Raw genomic sequence first — 15,840 nt, forward strand, 5'->3', positions numbered from 1 at the left:
TTTTTTTTCATAATTTGGTCACTTCAATCCAAGATAGTTTATGGGACACTGCTGTGCGCAATTCGCTGCCGCGTTGCACCCATAAATATACAATCAATTCACTTTATTTCAATTCTTAAATGCTGAACACTGTCAGCGGCTCGGGATGTCCTCCCAACGTGAAAGTCTTGTTGTTGTTGTTGATAACAACCAGGCTCGACTACGCAAACTCCCTGCTTGACGGCCTCCCCAACTCCCCCCTCCATAGGCATCCAGAACTCTGCGACTCCTTCTATAGCCCCTTATCACATATGATATATAGCCCCTTATCACATCGTTGAGATATCTCAAAGCGGTTCACAGAATTTACTCCCTCTTGGTGACATCATCCGCAGACATGGGGTCAACTTCCACATGAATGCGGATGACACCCAACTCTACTCTCTGCCTCCACCCTTGACTCCAGGGCCACTGCTGTCCTGACTGAATCAAGTTGGACATCAAGTCCTGGATGAGAGCTAACTTTCTTCAGTTGAACGTCAACAAGACCGAGGCTCTCCTGATTGCCTCCCGTCAGCACCTTCACATCTCAGGCGCTGACAGCATCACCATCCATGGATGCACAATCCACCTTGCTAAGCCAGTCCGGGACCTTTGGGTCTGGTTTGACCCTCAACTATCTTTTCTACCCCACATCTGCGCCATGACCCGCTCTGCCTTTCCCACCTCCGTAACATTGCCCGGCTCCACCACTGTCTCACACCGCAGGATACCGAAACCCTCAGACATGCTTTCATTACATCGAGGCTCAACTATGCAAACTCTTTGCTTGTCAGCTTCCCCAACTCCTCCACAGGCTGCAGATCACCCAGAACTCTGCAGCCCGTATTCTCTCCTGCACCAGGCTCTGTGACCCTATCATCCCCATCCTCGCCCAACTCCACTGGCTTCCCATCACACAGAGGATACAGTTCAAGATCCTGGTCCTCACCTTCAAAGCCTTCCACGGTCTTGCTCCTCCCTACCTCTGCAACCTCCTAACCTCCTACCATCCCGTTCGCTCCCTCCGCTCAGCGGACTCTGGCCTGCTTCACGTCCCCCGCCTCGCTCACCCCACTATTGGCGGGCGGGCCTTCCGCCACTCTGCCCCCACCCTCTGGAACTCCATCACGCAGTCACTTCACCTCACCCCCTCCCTCGCCACCTTGAAGACCCATCTCAAGACCCTCCTCTTCTACCATGCTTTCGATCTCCCTGCTTCCCCCACTGCCCTCCACCCTCCCCGACCCCCAGTTCAGATCCGTAACTCTGTCTGTCCAGCGCCTTGGGACGTCCTCCTGATGTGAAAGGTGCTATACAAATGTAATGTTGTTGTTGTTGTTATTGTTGTCTTGACAATGTGATAAGGTGATATATCAAATGCAAGGATTAGTATTATAGTAAAATCGGGAAGTTGCAAAGCCAATAAAAGTGGATAGGCCCGACCTGGGTGAGAAAAAGCGCTGTTTTGTTTATGGAATAAGGAAAGGCATGTACTAAGTATTAATTCTTCTTTCTTCAAATGTCAGACGTTATTGGCTCACTTAAAAAAATCTTATGACATTTTTTGCAAGAGTCGAATGATTATTGTCACCACGCTGTTGGAAGTGTGGTGGCAATAATCCTTTCTGTTTGATGTGGCACTTTATTCAAGCGCTCTGAGAAGCACTTTGCATCAAATAGAATATTGGACGCATAAAGGCTGCAATGACGGGTGCTGTATAAACGCAAATTGTCCTTGTTATCACATCGAAACATCTCAAAGCGCTTTGCGAGAGTTTTCTGTAAAGTGTAAAGTGTAATGACTGTGTATTTGTAGGTAAGTTGCCCACAGCAATGACGTACAAAGAGACAGGAGATGATGTGACTAATTTAACTGGCCAATTCAATTCAATTTGTTCTGTCAAGTGCTTTGAGATGTCTCTGCAGCCCGTGTCCTCTCCCGCACTAGGCTCCGTGACCCTATCACCCCCGTCCTCGCCCAACTCCACTGGCTTCCCATCACACAGAGAATACAGTTCAAGATCCTGGTCCTCACCTTCAAAGCCCTCCACGGTCTTGCTCCCCCCTACCTCTGTGACCTCCTAAACCCCTACCATCCTGCCCGCTCCCTCCGCTCAGCGGGCTCTGGCCTGCTTCACGTCTCCCGCCTCAGTTGCCCCACTATTGGTGAGCGGGCCTTCCCCCACTCTGCTCCCACCCTCTGGAACTCCATCCCGCAGTCCCTTTGCCTCGCCCCTTCCCCTGCCACCTTGAAGACCCATCTCAGGACCCTCCTCTTCTACTGTGCTTTCGATCTTCCTGCTTCCTCCCCTGTCCTCCATCCTCCCTGACACCAACCCCCAGCTCGGGTCCATAACAGTCCAGGGCCTTGGGACGTCCTCCCAACGTGAAAGGCGCTTTACAAATGTAATTTTGTTGTCGTCGTTGTTGTAAAGTGGATTGACTGTATTTTGTGGATGAACGCAGCAGATAGTTTGCACACAGCAATATCTCACAAACAGCTGTGGAGTGAGTGACCAATTTTATTTTGGGGGTTTACTGGCCAGGACACCAGGAGAGAGAAACTCCTTTCTCTTTTAGAATAGTGCCATAGGTTCTTTAACATCGAATCCGAACAGGTAGATGGGACCTCGGTTTAACGTCTCATCCAAAGGACGGCACCTCCGACAATGCATTACCCTTCCACGCCCCCTGCTCTCATCCTTGCATTGGTGGGTCAGCTTGCACGGTGTGAGTTCACGTCCTGACGTGGGAATAACTAGTTGAAAGTGTGGGGAACCTCAAGAAAGTTAAAGTCTGCTTGTCACTGTCAAGTTTCTGTTTGTCAGGTTCCGGAGTAACCTAAGATTGTAATCCTGGAACCAGTCCAGCCTAATTCCAGCCAAAGTCCAACTTCCACAGCATTGGAGGTCTGTGAGTCCTTTGCAACACTGTGACTGAGGAAGCATCACGGGAGCCATTTAGTGCTTAAGCCAGACCTCCATGTTTATGCCAAGAACACAGCAGCTACTGTAACTGCGCGTCAACATTCTGTATCAACATCCTGCAAAGAGTCTACAAAACATACCAGTGGCAACGCCTCGCACTCTCTTTCCTGCTTTCCCCCCAGTCAGCGCATTCAAACGCCTGCTATTTTACTGAACTGCGGAAATTTTATTGAGAGACAAAATAACCAATCAATACAGAATACAGAGTCTTACGCTGATTTAAAATGAAAAAGTCTCAAGTGGAACTGAAGATTCCTGTTCTCTCCCCCCCCCCCCCCCCCCCCCACACACACACACACTTGATATATGGAAATATAGCATCCCATTTGACATTTAACTGCCTTAGATAAAGCTGGACGTGTATCCACTTGAGAACATTATTGAATAATAATCCCTCCAAAAAACCAAAAATAATAATAAATTGGTCATTTTCAATCCACGACTGTTTGTGGGACATTGCTGTGCGCAATTGGCTGCCGCGTTCGCCCACAAATATACAGTCAATTCACTTTACAGTGTGTTCTGTGAAGCGCTTTGGGACGTCCTCCCGACGTGAAAAGCACTATATCAAATGCAAGGATTATTATTATTATTATTATTATTATTATTATTATGAAGGCTATAGGGTAGCTGCGTACTACAATGTACAAACTCTCCATGATCATCTCTTTCAAGGGGTGGGGTGGGTGGAGGGAATATTGTAATGTAGGGGGGGAGGAGGCCAAGTTTGAATAGTGACGATGTGAAGATGGAGCAATATTGCGGAGGTTTTGTTTGACTGACTTTCCGTTAGGGAGTCAACGCACAATTTCTTTCCTCGGGAGTTAGAGCAGGTGAAGTGAAGTCCCATTTAGGGTGGGCTTTGCTGTGGACTAAATGGCCCAATGAGCTTTCTTTTTTGTGTACTTTCTTACGTTCTTAAAATAATTCAAAGTTAATCAATTCCTGCTTATCTTGAAGGGGGACGAGGTCGGAAGTGAGGAGAGGCAAACATAATGTGTCTAATATGTCTTTCTTATTTTTAACCAATCTGCGTCTCCAATAAGGCCATGTTCCCCAAAACCTGCATTGGAGACTCAGCCTAGACTGTGAATTCAGAGTCCTGATGTGGGGCTTGAACCCACAAAGTAGGGAAGGGGCATAGATCACAGGTAATAGACACAAGTTTAAAGGAAGAGCCCCTATATACACACACACACCGTTCACGTAGCCTTGCCACTGTTGTAATTTAAAATAAAAATAATGATCCTTGCATTTGATACAGCGTCTTATTCCGTCATCGGGACCATCTCAAAGCGCTTCACGGGATGTACTGTAAAGTGTAGTGACTGTGTATTTTGTGGGCGAATTTATTCAGAGACTGTTGGCTAATAAAGCTATCCCGGTGGCTGACCTCGGCAGTCGATGGTGCAGACTGACGCTGGTGGTTAAGGTGCGAGTGAGACCCAGGAGGACCCAGGACAAATGTGCTGCGCGCTGATTATTGAAGCATGTCAGGGTTGTTCCAAATCTGTTCAGACAATTATTTTGCCTTCAGCACTGAATAGTATGCAGTTACATGGCGGCGTGTCTACTAATAGATTTAACCACTCCTTCAAGGACAGAGCTTGGCTGCCCTCCAATGTCTAACTATAGCACACTTGGCTATCGTGGCTACTACAGCTCATGCTATTGGGTGGCCCTACTTCAGCACTATGCAGTTACCATTACTATGGTAACCATTTAGGTTGTTATAATCATGTATCCACGGCACACTGCCTCTTCCTTTAACTTGTATCCATTACCCATTCATTACATTGTCTTTCACCGGGGAAGGATAAGTGCAGCAGAAGCCTGGGTTCCCTGTTTTGATTCCTTGCTTATTTTTGATGGCTTCTCACTGAAACGGGGGAGCGTCTCACACCGGGGCCAGCGTGGTTGATACAATGCAGGAACGAGGGGTTGGGCGGTTGCACAGGTGTGACCTAAACGCGTGGTTTTGCTCCTCGTGTCATTGTCCTGTTCATCTGTCGGAATCCAGGCTCGACCCGCCTGCACCGAAAGTGAAAGGCGTTCTGTTAGTTTGTTAACCAATTCCAATTTTAGCTGAGGAGGCAGGCAAACCTTTAGTGTTTCTGCTGAACGTCCCTTCAGTATGGTGACAATCCCTTTTAAAAAAATTTGGTCACTCGATCCCCGACTGTATGTGGGACACTGCTGTGCGCAATTGGTTGGCACGTTTCACCCCAAAGTATACAGTTAATTCACTTTACAGTATATTCCGTGAAGCGCTTTGAAACGTCTCAAAGACGTGATAAGGGGCTGTATCAAATGCAAGGATTAGTATTATTATTTATTATAACTAACTGAGGTCTTCAAGTCATAACCTGTGAGGCATGGTGTCCCAGGTAACCAACCCCCGGGTAAAATCAGTCGTTCACTTCGTGGCTGTGTGTGGGGAGCACTGCTGTGCTCAAATTCACTGCCGTGTCTGCCTACACAAATATACAGTCGTTGCCTACATTTTACAGTGAATCCCGTGAAGCACTTTAAGCTGTCCTCCTGTATTAAATGCAAGGGTTATTATTATAAGGAGCAACCGGATTTATGAGGCTTGAAAATTCTAATGATTTTAGCCTTTTAAGACCTGTGCAAAACCGGCTTCTGAATCAAGACTGAATTTAAGAATTTTCCCGCAATTCTCCACATTGTAAAATATTACACTTTGCAGTATATTCTGTGAAGCGCCTTGAGACATGTCAACAACGTGATGAGGTGCTATATCAAATGCAAGGATTATTATTATTATTAACACAAAGTTGTCTTGCATGCTAAGACTGTGTAATTTCAGGCTTCTGCAGATATCTGAACAAGCTGGTGTTCTTTAGTTTAAACCGTGGCAAAAGTGGCATTTATCCCAGTATTAATAAGCAACAATAGTTGTTTCATAAAGGATTACAAAGTTAAACGTACATTTAATCACAAGCAGGGAGTGAGATCAATGTAATGCACTGGTGATTGGCTTCTGAACAACCTTGCCCTGAAATTAGAATGTACAAATGTACTTTTGTATGCACAATGTATGTATGTGTGTGGGTGTTTTTGTATGCGTGTGTATGTTTGTGTAAATATGTATGTATGTGTGTGTGTGTGTGTGTGCAGTGTGCATGTGTAGGTGTGTGTATGTGTGTGTGTATCTACATACGTATGACTTGTGTTGCTGCCTTGGAGTATCGGAAAGTAAAACCTGCCTTATTCCATTAATTATTCCCCATTTCCTCACATTCCGGCCCCTACCCATCCCTCTCTCCACACCTTCGAACCTGTCTCCCTCTCCTCTTTCACCACCGCTGTAGCCCACATGAAGCCCACCACTCGCTCCCTCGACCCCATCACTACCCCTCTTTTTACCTCCCAGCTCCAACTCCTTGCCCCTTTACTCTCAGACCTCGTCAAACTCTTCCTGCCAACTGTCATCGTTCCCATCGTCCTAAAAACAGCTATCATCACCCCATCCTAAAAAAAACCTTCACTGGACCCATCCCTGCGCATTAAATACCGCCCCATGTCCAATCTCGGTTTCTTTTCCAAGGTCCTTGAAAGAGTCGTTGCTTCCCAACTTCACTCCTTCCTCTCCTGCCACTCCCTTTACGAACCTCTCCAATCGGGTTTCTGTGCTGCCACAGCATGGAAACAGCCCTGGTCAAAGTGACAAATGGCATTCTGTCCATTTGTGACCAGGGCTCTCTCTGTCTCCTCATCCTCCTCAACCTCTCTGTTGCCTTTGACACTGTGGACCACTCTATCCTCCTCCACCACCTCTCCTCTCACCTCAAGCTTCAAGGTTTTGTCCTTGACTGGTTCAGATTCTATCTCTCACACCGGCTCCACTTTATCTCCACAAAAGGCTTCTCCAACAGGCCCTGCAACGTCTCGTGTGGTGTTTGTCAGGGCTCTGGTTCTCTCCTCTTAAACTTGTAATTACTCCCTCTTGGTGATATTATCCACAGGTCAACTTCCACATGTACGCAGATGACACCTAACTCTATCTCTCTGTCTTCACCTTCGACTCCAGGACCACTGCTGTCCTGACAGATTGTCTGTAAGACATCAAGTCCTGAATGAGAGGCAAATTTCTACAGTTGAAAGTCAGCAAGACCAAGGCTCTCCAGATTTGCTCCCATCAGCGCCTCCGCACCTCAGGTACTGGCAGCATCAGCATCCAATAATAATAATAATAATCCTTGCATTTGATATAGCGCTTTTCACGTCAGGAGGACGTCCCAAAGTGCTTCACAGAATACACTGTAAAGTGAATTGATTGTATATTTGTGGGCGAACGCGGTAGCCAATTGCGCACAGCAATGTCCCACAAACAATCGTAAATTGAAAATGACCAATTTATTATTGCTTTGTTTTTTTGGAGGGATTATTATTAGGCGTGTGGAGTAAGGAAACTTGCCCATGTGGAGTCCTGTAGCTCAGTGGTTAGAGCACTCGCTTTGCAAGCGAGAGACCTGAGTTCAATCCCAGGCAGAGGGCGAAACCTTGGGCAAGTTTCCTTACTCCACACAGAGCCTAATAATAATCCCTCCAAAAAAAACGAATAATAAATTGGTCATTTTCAATCCACGACTGTTTGTGGGACATTGCTGTGCGCAATTGGCTGCCGCGTTTGCCCACAAATATACAGTCAATTCACTTTACAGTGTGTTCTGTGAAGCGCTTTGGGACGTCCTTCCGATGTGAAAAGCGCTATATCAAATGCAAGGATTATTATTATTATTATTATTATTAAGGTTTCGCCCTGCCGAGAATTGAACTCAGGTCTCTCGCTTTTAAAGCGAGTGCTCTAACCACTGAGCTACAGGACTCCACAAAGGATGTCCACTCCACCTCACCAAGCCAGTCAGGAACCTAAGCATCTTGTTCGACCCTCAACTGTCCTTTCACTCCCCACATCCTTGCCATGACCCGCTCTGCTTCCCCCACCTCCGCAACATTGCCCGACTCCGCTGTGGCCTCGCCCATCAGGCCACAAAACCCTCATACATGCCTTCATTAAATCCAGGCTCAACTATGCCAATGCCCTGCTTGTCGGCCTTCCCAACTCTTCCCTCCAAAAGCTACAGATCATCCAGAACTCTGCAGCTCATGCCCTTTCCTGCATCAGGCTCTGTGACCCCATCACACCCACCTTTGCCCGGCTCCACTGGCTCCCCATCCCTCAGAGAATCGAGTTCAAAATTCTCATCCTCACCTTTAAGGCATTCCATGGCCTTGCGCCCTCTTACCTCTCCGACTCGCTAACCCCTTATCAACCTGTCCGCTCCCTCCACTCAGCACGCTTCAGCCCGCTCCATGTTCTCCCCCCCCAGCCTACCCCTCCATCAGCGGTCGGGCCTTCAGCCTCTCTGCCCCTAACCTCTGGAACTCCATCCCACATTTCCTTTGCCTCACTCCCTCCCTTGCCTCCTTCAACACATGCCTCAAGACCCTCCTCTTCGACCATGCCTTCGGCCTCTACCCTCTCCGCCCTCCCGCCTTCCTGATCCCAACACCCCCACAGGCTCGGGTCCTAATCCCTGACTTTTCAGCTCCTTGGGACGTCCTCCTGATGTGAAAGGTGCTTTATGAATGTAATTTTGTATTGTATTAGACTTGGATAAGATAGGAACTCTGAATAAATAAAGAAAAAAATCATAGGATAGCATAGGTCCTATCTTGTATCCTTTCTACATCAAAGGATGAAAACAGAACATGTTCTTTCATTGTCCATTTGACGCTTTCCTTCCCTCCCCCAAAAATGAACACTAATTTTATCCAGCAATTTAATTAAATTCATATAAGGACCCATCAGCTGAGTGATATTAATCCTGTAAACTTTACACAATGCATTTTACAAGCAACTACCCATATAGTCACATATTCATCCTTTGATCCGAATGTGTTTCGGAGAATAATACTTTATTTGTCTCACAGCTGCAATATTACTGATTCCGAAAGCTGATGTTTGCACTCCAGCGAATGTGTTCCAATGATTCAGTGGACGTTTTAGGATTTTAAGATTTTTGCAGAGTCACATTGAATACGTTGTGAAATATTGCAAATGTTGCAAATTTCACCCCATTATATACCTTTAGGTCCCTTTCACTTGTACATTTCCATGTACAGGGAATGTTTTTTTCTATCCAATCTCCCTCTTCAATGCTGTCACCCCCTCCAACCCACCTCCATGGCCAACGAGGTTAGTCACAAGTTGGGTATTTGGTAACCAATAGCGCAGGTTTGAAACCTCACTCTAGAGAGAAGAGGTCCCAGGAACTCCTTGCAAACCTTTTTGAGACACGCACAACTTAGTATGAAATGAACCCACCTCCTGTTCACAGCTCGGACACACATCTCTTCCCATTGAGGATGGTCCCTTCAATAGGAATTGCAGAGCTTCACAGGCAGCTGCTTTATCTCTCTTCACACCAATCAAAGTAGATACAAAGCCCTGGATATATAAGTGTGTGTTGACTTATCCTGACTCACGGTAATGCCTTCCAGCAGCTGTAAGGCTGCGCAGAATTATGGAAATTCCTTAAGTTCAAACTTAATTTGGAAGCCGGTTCTATTGAAGAGCTACGGAGAACTCCCTTCTGATTTAGACTGAAATGTAAGGATTTTTCACATTTAATAATAATAATAATCCTTGCATTTGATGTAGCGCCTTATCACGTCGTTGAGATGTCTCAAAACGCTTCACAGAATATACTGTAAAATGAATTGACTGTACATTTTGTGGGCAAAACTCGGTGGCCAATTGCACACAGTAGAATTCTGCGCTGTGTTAAATTTTAAGAGAAAATAAACAGTCATGCAGGCTAAAACCAGGTGGAAATTTAGGCCTGTTCATGTATGTAACCTTCCAGAGATGGTCACAAGATCATTTCAGGAGCAGGGGGTTAACTAGCCACACTTTTCCCAGGGGTGATGAAAACCAACTGCTGTCCTGCTGAGATCAGTGAACTCGGCACAGATGATGAATTAAACCTGTTCTTGTCCATTTGGCCTGATGACACACTGGATGTCGCATTTACCATCGAGCTATCAGAGAGGCTCTTTGTGTGTTTCTACATAGAATCAGGGTGTTTTTTGTGTTGCTGCGTACTGTCAGTGAATCTATCTTTCTGTGTGTTTCTGCATCTCTATTGCTGTTCCTTTGTGTACTTCAACAGAAGTTCAGTGAGTGGTGAAATCCACGGCAGGTTGTGTAACTGCTGCATCTGCTGGACTTTGTCTTGCTGTGTCAGTCCCTTTCACATCCCACACCAATACATTGGGCACAAGCCAGAGCGTTGAGCAAATCCATTCAATGAAATGAAACACAAAGATTCTGAAATATAGAACTAAAGAGACTTAATAATAATAATAATCCTTGCATTTGATATTGCGACTCAGCATGTCATTGAGACGATTCAAAGCGCTTCACAGAATATATCGTAAAGTGGATTGACTGTATTTTGTGGGCGAAACGCAGCAGCCAATATGTGCCCTGCAATGTCCCACAAACAATCAGTTGTTTGTCGACCAGCGAACCATTAGTGGACAAGCAACCAGTTCCTACTCACTGCAAGGTAAGTAGAGGCGTGTGGAGTAAGGAAATTTGTTTAAGGTTTTGCCCCACCCGGGAATGGAACCCAGTTCCTCTGGTTTATAGGCTAAGACTAGGTGGAATTTTGGGTCTCTGACGGGTTAGTGGGTAAAGACACAACATTTCACCCAGCTCAGAAATAACCCCAATATTGATGAGAATATTCATACTAAGTTGTTGCATATCAGCTTTAATATAAACACTTGTGCTTCGGCATTGCATCTTTCGGTAAACGAGTTAATCCATTTTACTCCACGGACAACATGATTTCCTCCCTAGTTCCAATCTCATTTCCAAATTACCATTAGGATATTTGATAAGACAGAGGGAGATAGGATAGTAACATTTTAAAACTCTTAACGTTTTCAGTCTGGTAAGATACTATATATCTTACATCCTATTATTTACATCAACAATAACCCATATAGTTCCTTAAATCAATAAATAATCCTTTTCTGTAGGAATGAATGTCTCAAAGTGAAGAGTATCAGTTACGAGACCGATGTGTAGCAGCATAGTGTAACATATAGTGTGTCGTGCTTACTATTTGCGTCAAAAACTCCAATTGATAAAATACAAGGGACCAGAGTTTGATGTCTTACTCCGCAATAGCCTTTGAAGTAGTCTCTTCAGATGACGCAGAATTCAAATTCAAAATGTATGATTCATGCAGTGACGTGGCCTGAGTCCAACCAATGACTCAATCTTCTGATGAAGCATTTGTCCCCTTGATTAAGGAGGAGGAGGAAGGCAATGGACTCTTCATAGGGGAGGTAACAGCTGATACAATCAGCGAGAAATACAGAGAAGATACTAATGCTCATAAAAGACCTTTGTTTCTGATGAGTTAAATGAAGGGACACACACTGTGGACACATTACTGAGGAACCCTAGGACCCTTCCACTGCCCTAGCAAGAGGTAGAAATTGCACCAAGGACAACACATGCTCCACTGTAGCTCCACAATCATTCAACATCTTTGCGACGTAGTGTACAAGCACTTAGGGTAGCTAGCCAATCCGGTTGTTTAACAACCAGACTAAAAACTATAATAACAAAATACATAGTAAATCCACTTTACAGTTTTTCCTGTGAAGTGTTTTGAGAGATCTCACCGACATGATAAGGAGCTATATCAAATGCAAAGATTATTATTAATAATATTAATATAAGCTGTCACCTTCCCTCATGTAATTCATGCAGGTTTCAGTAAGAGTTCCTGAAGTCCCCTGATGGTCAGCGTAGTAAGTGAGATACTAGTTCGAGGCTGACCCTAAAGACATTCCTAACTTCCTTATCAGCCCCCTGGAGTACAGATGAATTGGATGCTTGAGAAGCATCAGTCTCAACCTTCACACAAGCACTGTGACCAGCTCAGATTTAAACATGACTGAGAAGTATAAATGTTGGGTTTTAAAAGGCTCTGGATTGCATGAGGGACAGGAGACTGCGGGAACGATGGAGTTCTGCTCTGTTAAGGGCCTGGGAAAGGACGGGTTAGATCAGGAGACAGAGAGACACATTTTGATTTTAACCTGCTTCTGGATCCCTGTGAAATGTGAGGCTCCCTCTTCCTGAAACATACAGTATGACACTAGTTCGGTTCTGTACACCCTGTTTCTATATTTATTAGCTGCAGAACGAAGTGGCAATGATTGACAAAAGCCCAGCACGAGAGTTTTAGACCAAGCTGTTTAATTTGACAATTGCACATAACATTCCTCTGGACGGCTGAGCCTAATGCCAGGGTTAAATTAAACTGCACACACATGGAAAATACCTTTCTAACTGCAGCGTGCATCGTGTGTGGCTCATGCAATTCAGTCAATATGCCCCTAACCTTTGCGGCTCCTTGCTTCTGTGGAGTCCTGTAGCGTGGTGATTATCACGGTTGCCTCGCAAGCAAGTGGACCCAGGTTCAATTCCCAGCCAGTGCGAAACCTTACGCAAGGTTCCTTACTTCACACACCTCTGTTTACCCAGCAGTAAGTATTATTCGATTGGCAGATTGCTTTCTGGCAGATAATAATCCCTTCAAAAGAAAACTTTGGTCATTCAAGCCACGACTGTTTGTCAGACATTGCTGTGCACAATTGGCTGCCATAGTTTGCCACAAAATGTAATCAATCCACTTTACAATATTTTCTGTCAAGTGCTTTGAGATGACATAATAATTATTATTGAATAATAATTATTATATTATTCCACTGCCTCATTCCCTCTCTGTCTGCTTTTAAATTCCACCCATGGAAACCTTCCCCTCCCCCTTCTCCCTTGCTTGATGCCCAATTCCGTTGCCGTGAAACATTCTGAGTTAATATAATAATACTTGCATTTGATATAATGTCTTATCCTGTCTTCGAGATGTCTCAAAGTGTTTCACAGAAAATACTTTAAAGTGAGTTGACTGTATATTTTGTGGGTGAAATCCTATGTGAAGTGTGCTATTTAAATGCAAGTTGTTCTTGTTGTTGTAATAATAATAATAATCATCCTTGCATTTGATATAGCGCCTTATCACGTCAACGAGATTTGACATCAGCACTTTGACGTCAAAGCACTTCAGGGAATATATTGTAAAGTGAATTGACTGTACATTTTGTGGGCGAAACACGGCAGCCAATTCACACAGCAATAGTTACCATAAAACTAGTCATTAGCTCTGGTGTATTTAAGAATTTATTCTGTGTAATAATTTTAATCTGCTTTCCCAACCCCTCTTCGAATGTTCCCATGGCATGACCTCTGTGCTCTGACTGGAAGGACAGGGTCACAATCTGCTCTGATGCCAATACACGCTGTGTAACTAGACTGCAGAAGTTATGTAAGATTCATTAGTGTGAGCCAACTGTGCCCTTCCCACCTTATAATAATAATAATCCTTGCATTTGATATAGTGCTTTTCACGTCTTCTCGACGTCTCAAAGCGCTTCACAGAATAGACTGTAAAGTGAATTGGCCGTATATTTGTGGGCGAAGACTTCCTTTGTGGACTTCCCTGCCTCCCAGTATTACCTTCGTGTCATGTCTCTGTATTGTTGTTTGTTAACATGCATTTGTGCCTCTGACTTTCCTTATCATGTTCAGGCACACCATATAGCGTGCAGGCATGCCTGCATGTGAGTCACCGCCACTGTTGACAATGCATTTGAATATTCAGTGTGTGATTAAGATTACCTGTGAACTGACTTTGATTCCACTCCCGATTCCAAGATGGGAATATAATAATAATAATAATCCTTACATTTGATACCGGGCCTTTCACATTAGGAGGATGTGTCAAAGCGCTTCACAAGATATCCTGTAAAGTGTAGTGACTGTATTTTGTAGGCAAACTCAGCAGCCAATTTGCACACAGCAATGGCCCACAAAGACACGTGAAGGGAAGGATCAATTTTACCAGTGGGATTGTTGGCCAGGACACCTGAGAAACATCCTTCTCCTTTCAAATAGCGCCATGAGATTTTAACATTCACCTGGGCAGGCAAATAGGACCTCAGTTTAATTTTTCATAGAGTGACCTGAATAAATAAATATATGTATGTGTGTGTGTGTATATGTATTTTAAAATCATTTATTTTTCATGAGGAAATCTCAGTCCAGCTGTATTCTTTCACTTAATGTGCTTACTGCAATGTTCTCTCCTGACGGCTGCTGCTCAGAGCTAGTGGCTTTACAGAGTAAAGAGCAGCTTGATGCTGTGATGGTGAGGCAGGTATTCTGGAGGAACGAAATCAGATGGGACAAAGGGCCTTCTTCATCCAAACCAAACCTATGATCTTGTGAGGAGCCATCATATCCAAACCTGATCCTCTCCACATGTGACATGTCAAACACATGCTCCAGAAGGAGGCCACCACCAGAGTCCTGGTCAATGTTCTCCCTCTGTCTGAGGTTAGTCACAGGCTATTCATCTTTACTCCAGCTGAGGTTGGCTGATTCAGCACAGGCCAGGAATCAAACCTGGGACCTTCCTGATCCACCTGGCTCAGGGCCACACACAGGAGGGGATTGTCTTTACGACAGCTGCACACATCTCCATGTTCCAGCAGAGATCACGCGATCGCAGCGAAGAACAGGAACTGTGAATGATTTTTCCCTCTCTTCTCCAGCCAAGCTTTGTTGAGACTAATCACAGCCTTTCTACTTGCCGTCTCTGTGAAATCAAGGAACTCAACACATTTGAGGGATCAATGCTGGGATTCTCCTGGTCTACATGGGTCAGTTTAATTCCAGGCAGTCCGTTTTCCCAATAAGGTTATCCTTTGTGTATCTGGTAAGCATCCTGCAAAGCTCTCTACCACGTACTGCATCGTTGAAGGGCTTTTGACAGCAAGTGCCAACAATCACCGATGTGGTCACCTCATTCATTGCTCATGTCGAAACTGACATCAAAAGTGTAAGCTGCGTTCCAGAGTCATACGTCATCTTCTGCAGCAAAGAACCCCCTTCATCAGTCTGTCTCACCCATATTTTAACAAGAGTTTTCCCAAGTTGGCTTTTCTTGGAACTTAAGACGTCTCTGGAAAATACCCAGTGTGCTTAACAAACAACACCTCATTCATTTTATTTTGGAAAAAAGAAATGATCTGAAGCATTTTTAGATCGAAATTACTTTTTAGGGCAAAAGGCAGTGACATTAAAAGGCAATAGCATACGTCCAACCACTTCTTCAGACGATCTGCCCGTCTATAATAATAATAATAATCCTTGCATTTGATATAGAGTCTTATCACATCGTTGACACATCTCAAAGCGCTTCACAGAATATATTGTGAAGTGCATTGACTGTGCATTTTGTGGGCAAAACGCAGCATCCAGTTGTGCACAGCAACGTCCCACAGTGGTGGATTGAGTGACCTAATTATTATTTAATTACTTTGTTGAAGGGATTGTTAACCCTGGAAAGCGATCCGCAAATCAACTAACACCCGGGTTCCTACTTACTGCTAGGTAAACAGAGGCGTGTGGAATAAGGAAACTTGCCTACGGTTTTGCCCTGCCTGGGAATAAAGGCAAGAATAAAGTCTTCTCACTTGTGAGGAGAGTGAGCTAACCACTGTGCTACAGGACTCTATCTGTCTATTTATGTACAGGATTCCTATGGATTTTTTAAAAGTAAAAGCTGATCAGCTGCCATGTCATAGTTTGCAGGCAGAATTCTCATGACCAGCGAGCTGTTTTGGAGAGGTTGTATTGTATTATGGGGAACTG

The 15,840-nt window shown here is 44.7% G+C and overlaps 1 non-coding gene across 1 annotated transcript; it reads right to left on the minus strand.

The window, feature by feature from the left end:
- Positions 1 to 7,789: 7,789 nt before the first annotated feature.
- Positions 7,790 to 7,861, minus strand: trnal-uaa. The gene has a single exon. It is a non-coding gene; the product is annotated as a tRNA-Leu (tRNA).
- Between the last annotated feature and the right edge of the window lie 7,979 nt (positions 7,862 to 15,840).

The sequence above is a fragment of the Callorhinchus milii genome, unplaced genomic scaffold (genome assembly GCF_018977255.1).
Source record: "Callorhinchus milii isolate IMCB2004 unplaced genomic scaffold, IMCB_Cmil_1.0 Scaffold15, whole genome shotgun sequence".
In the NCBI taxonomy this organism is placed as follows: domain Eukaryota; kingdom Metazoa; phylum Chordata; class Chondrichthyes; order Chimaeriformes; family Callorhinchidae; genus Callorhinchus; species Callorhinchus milii.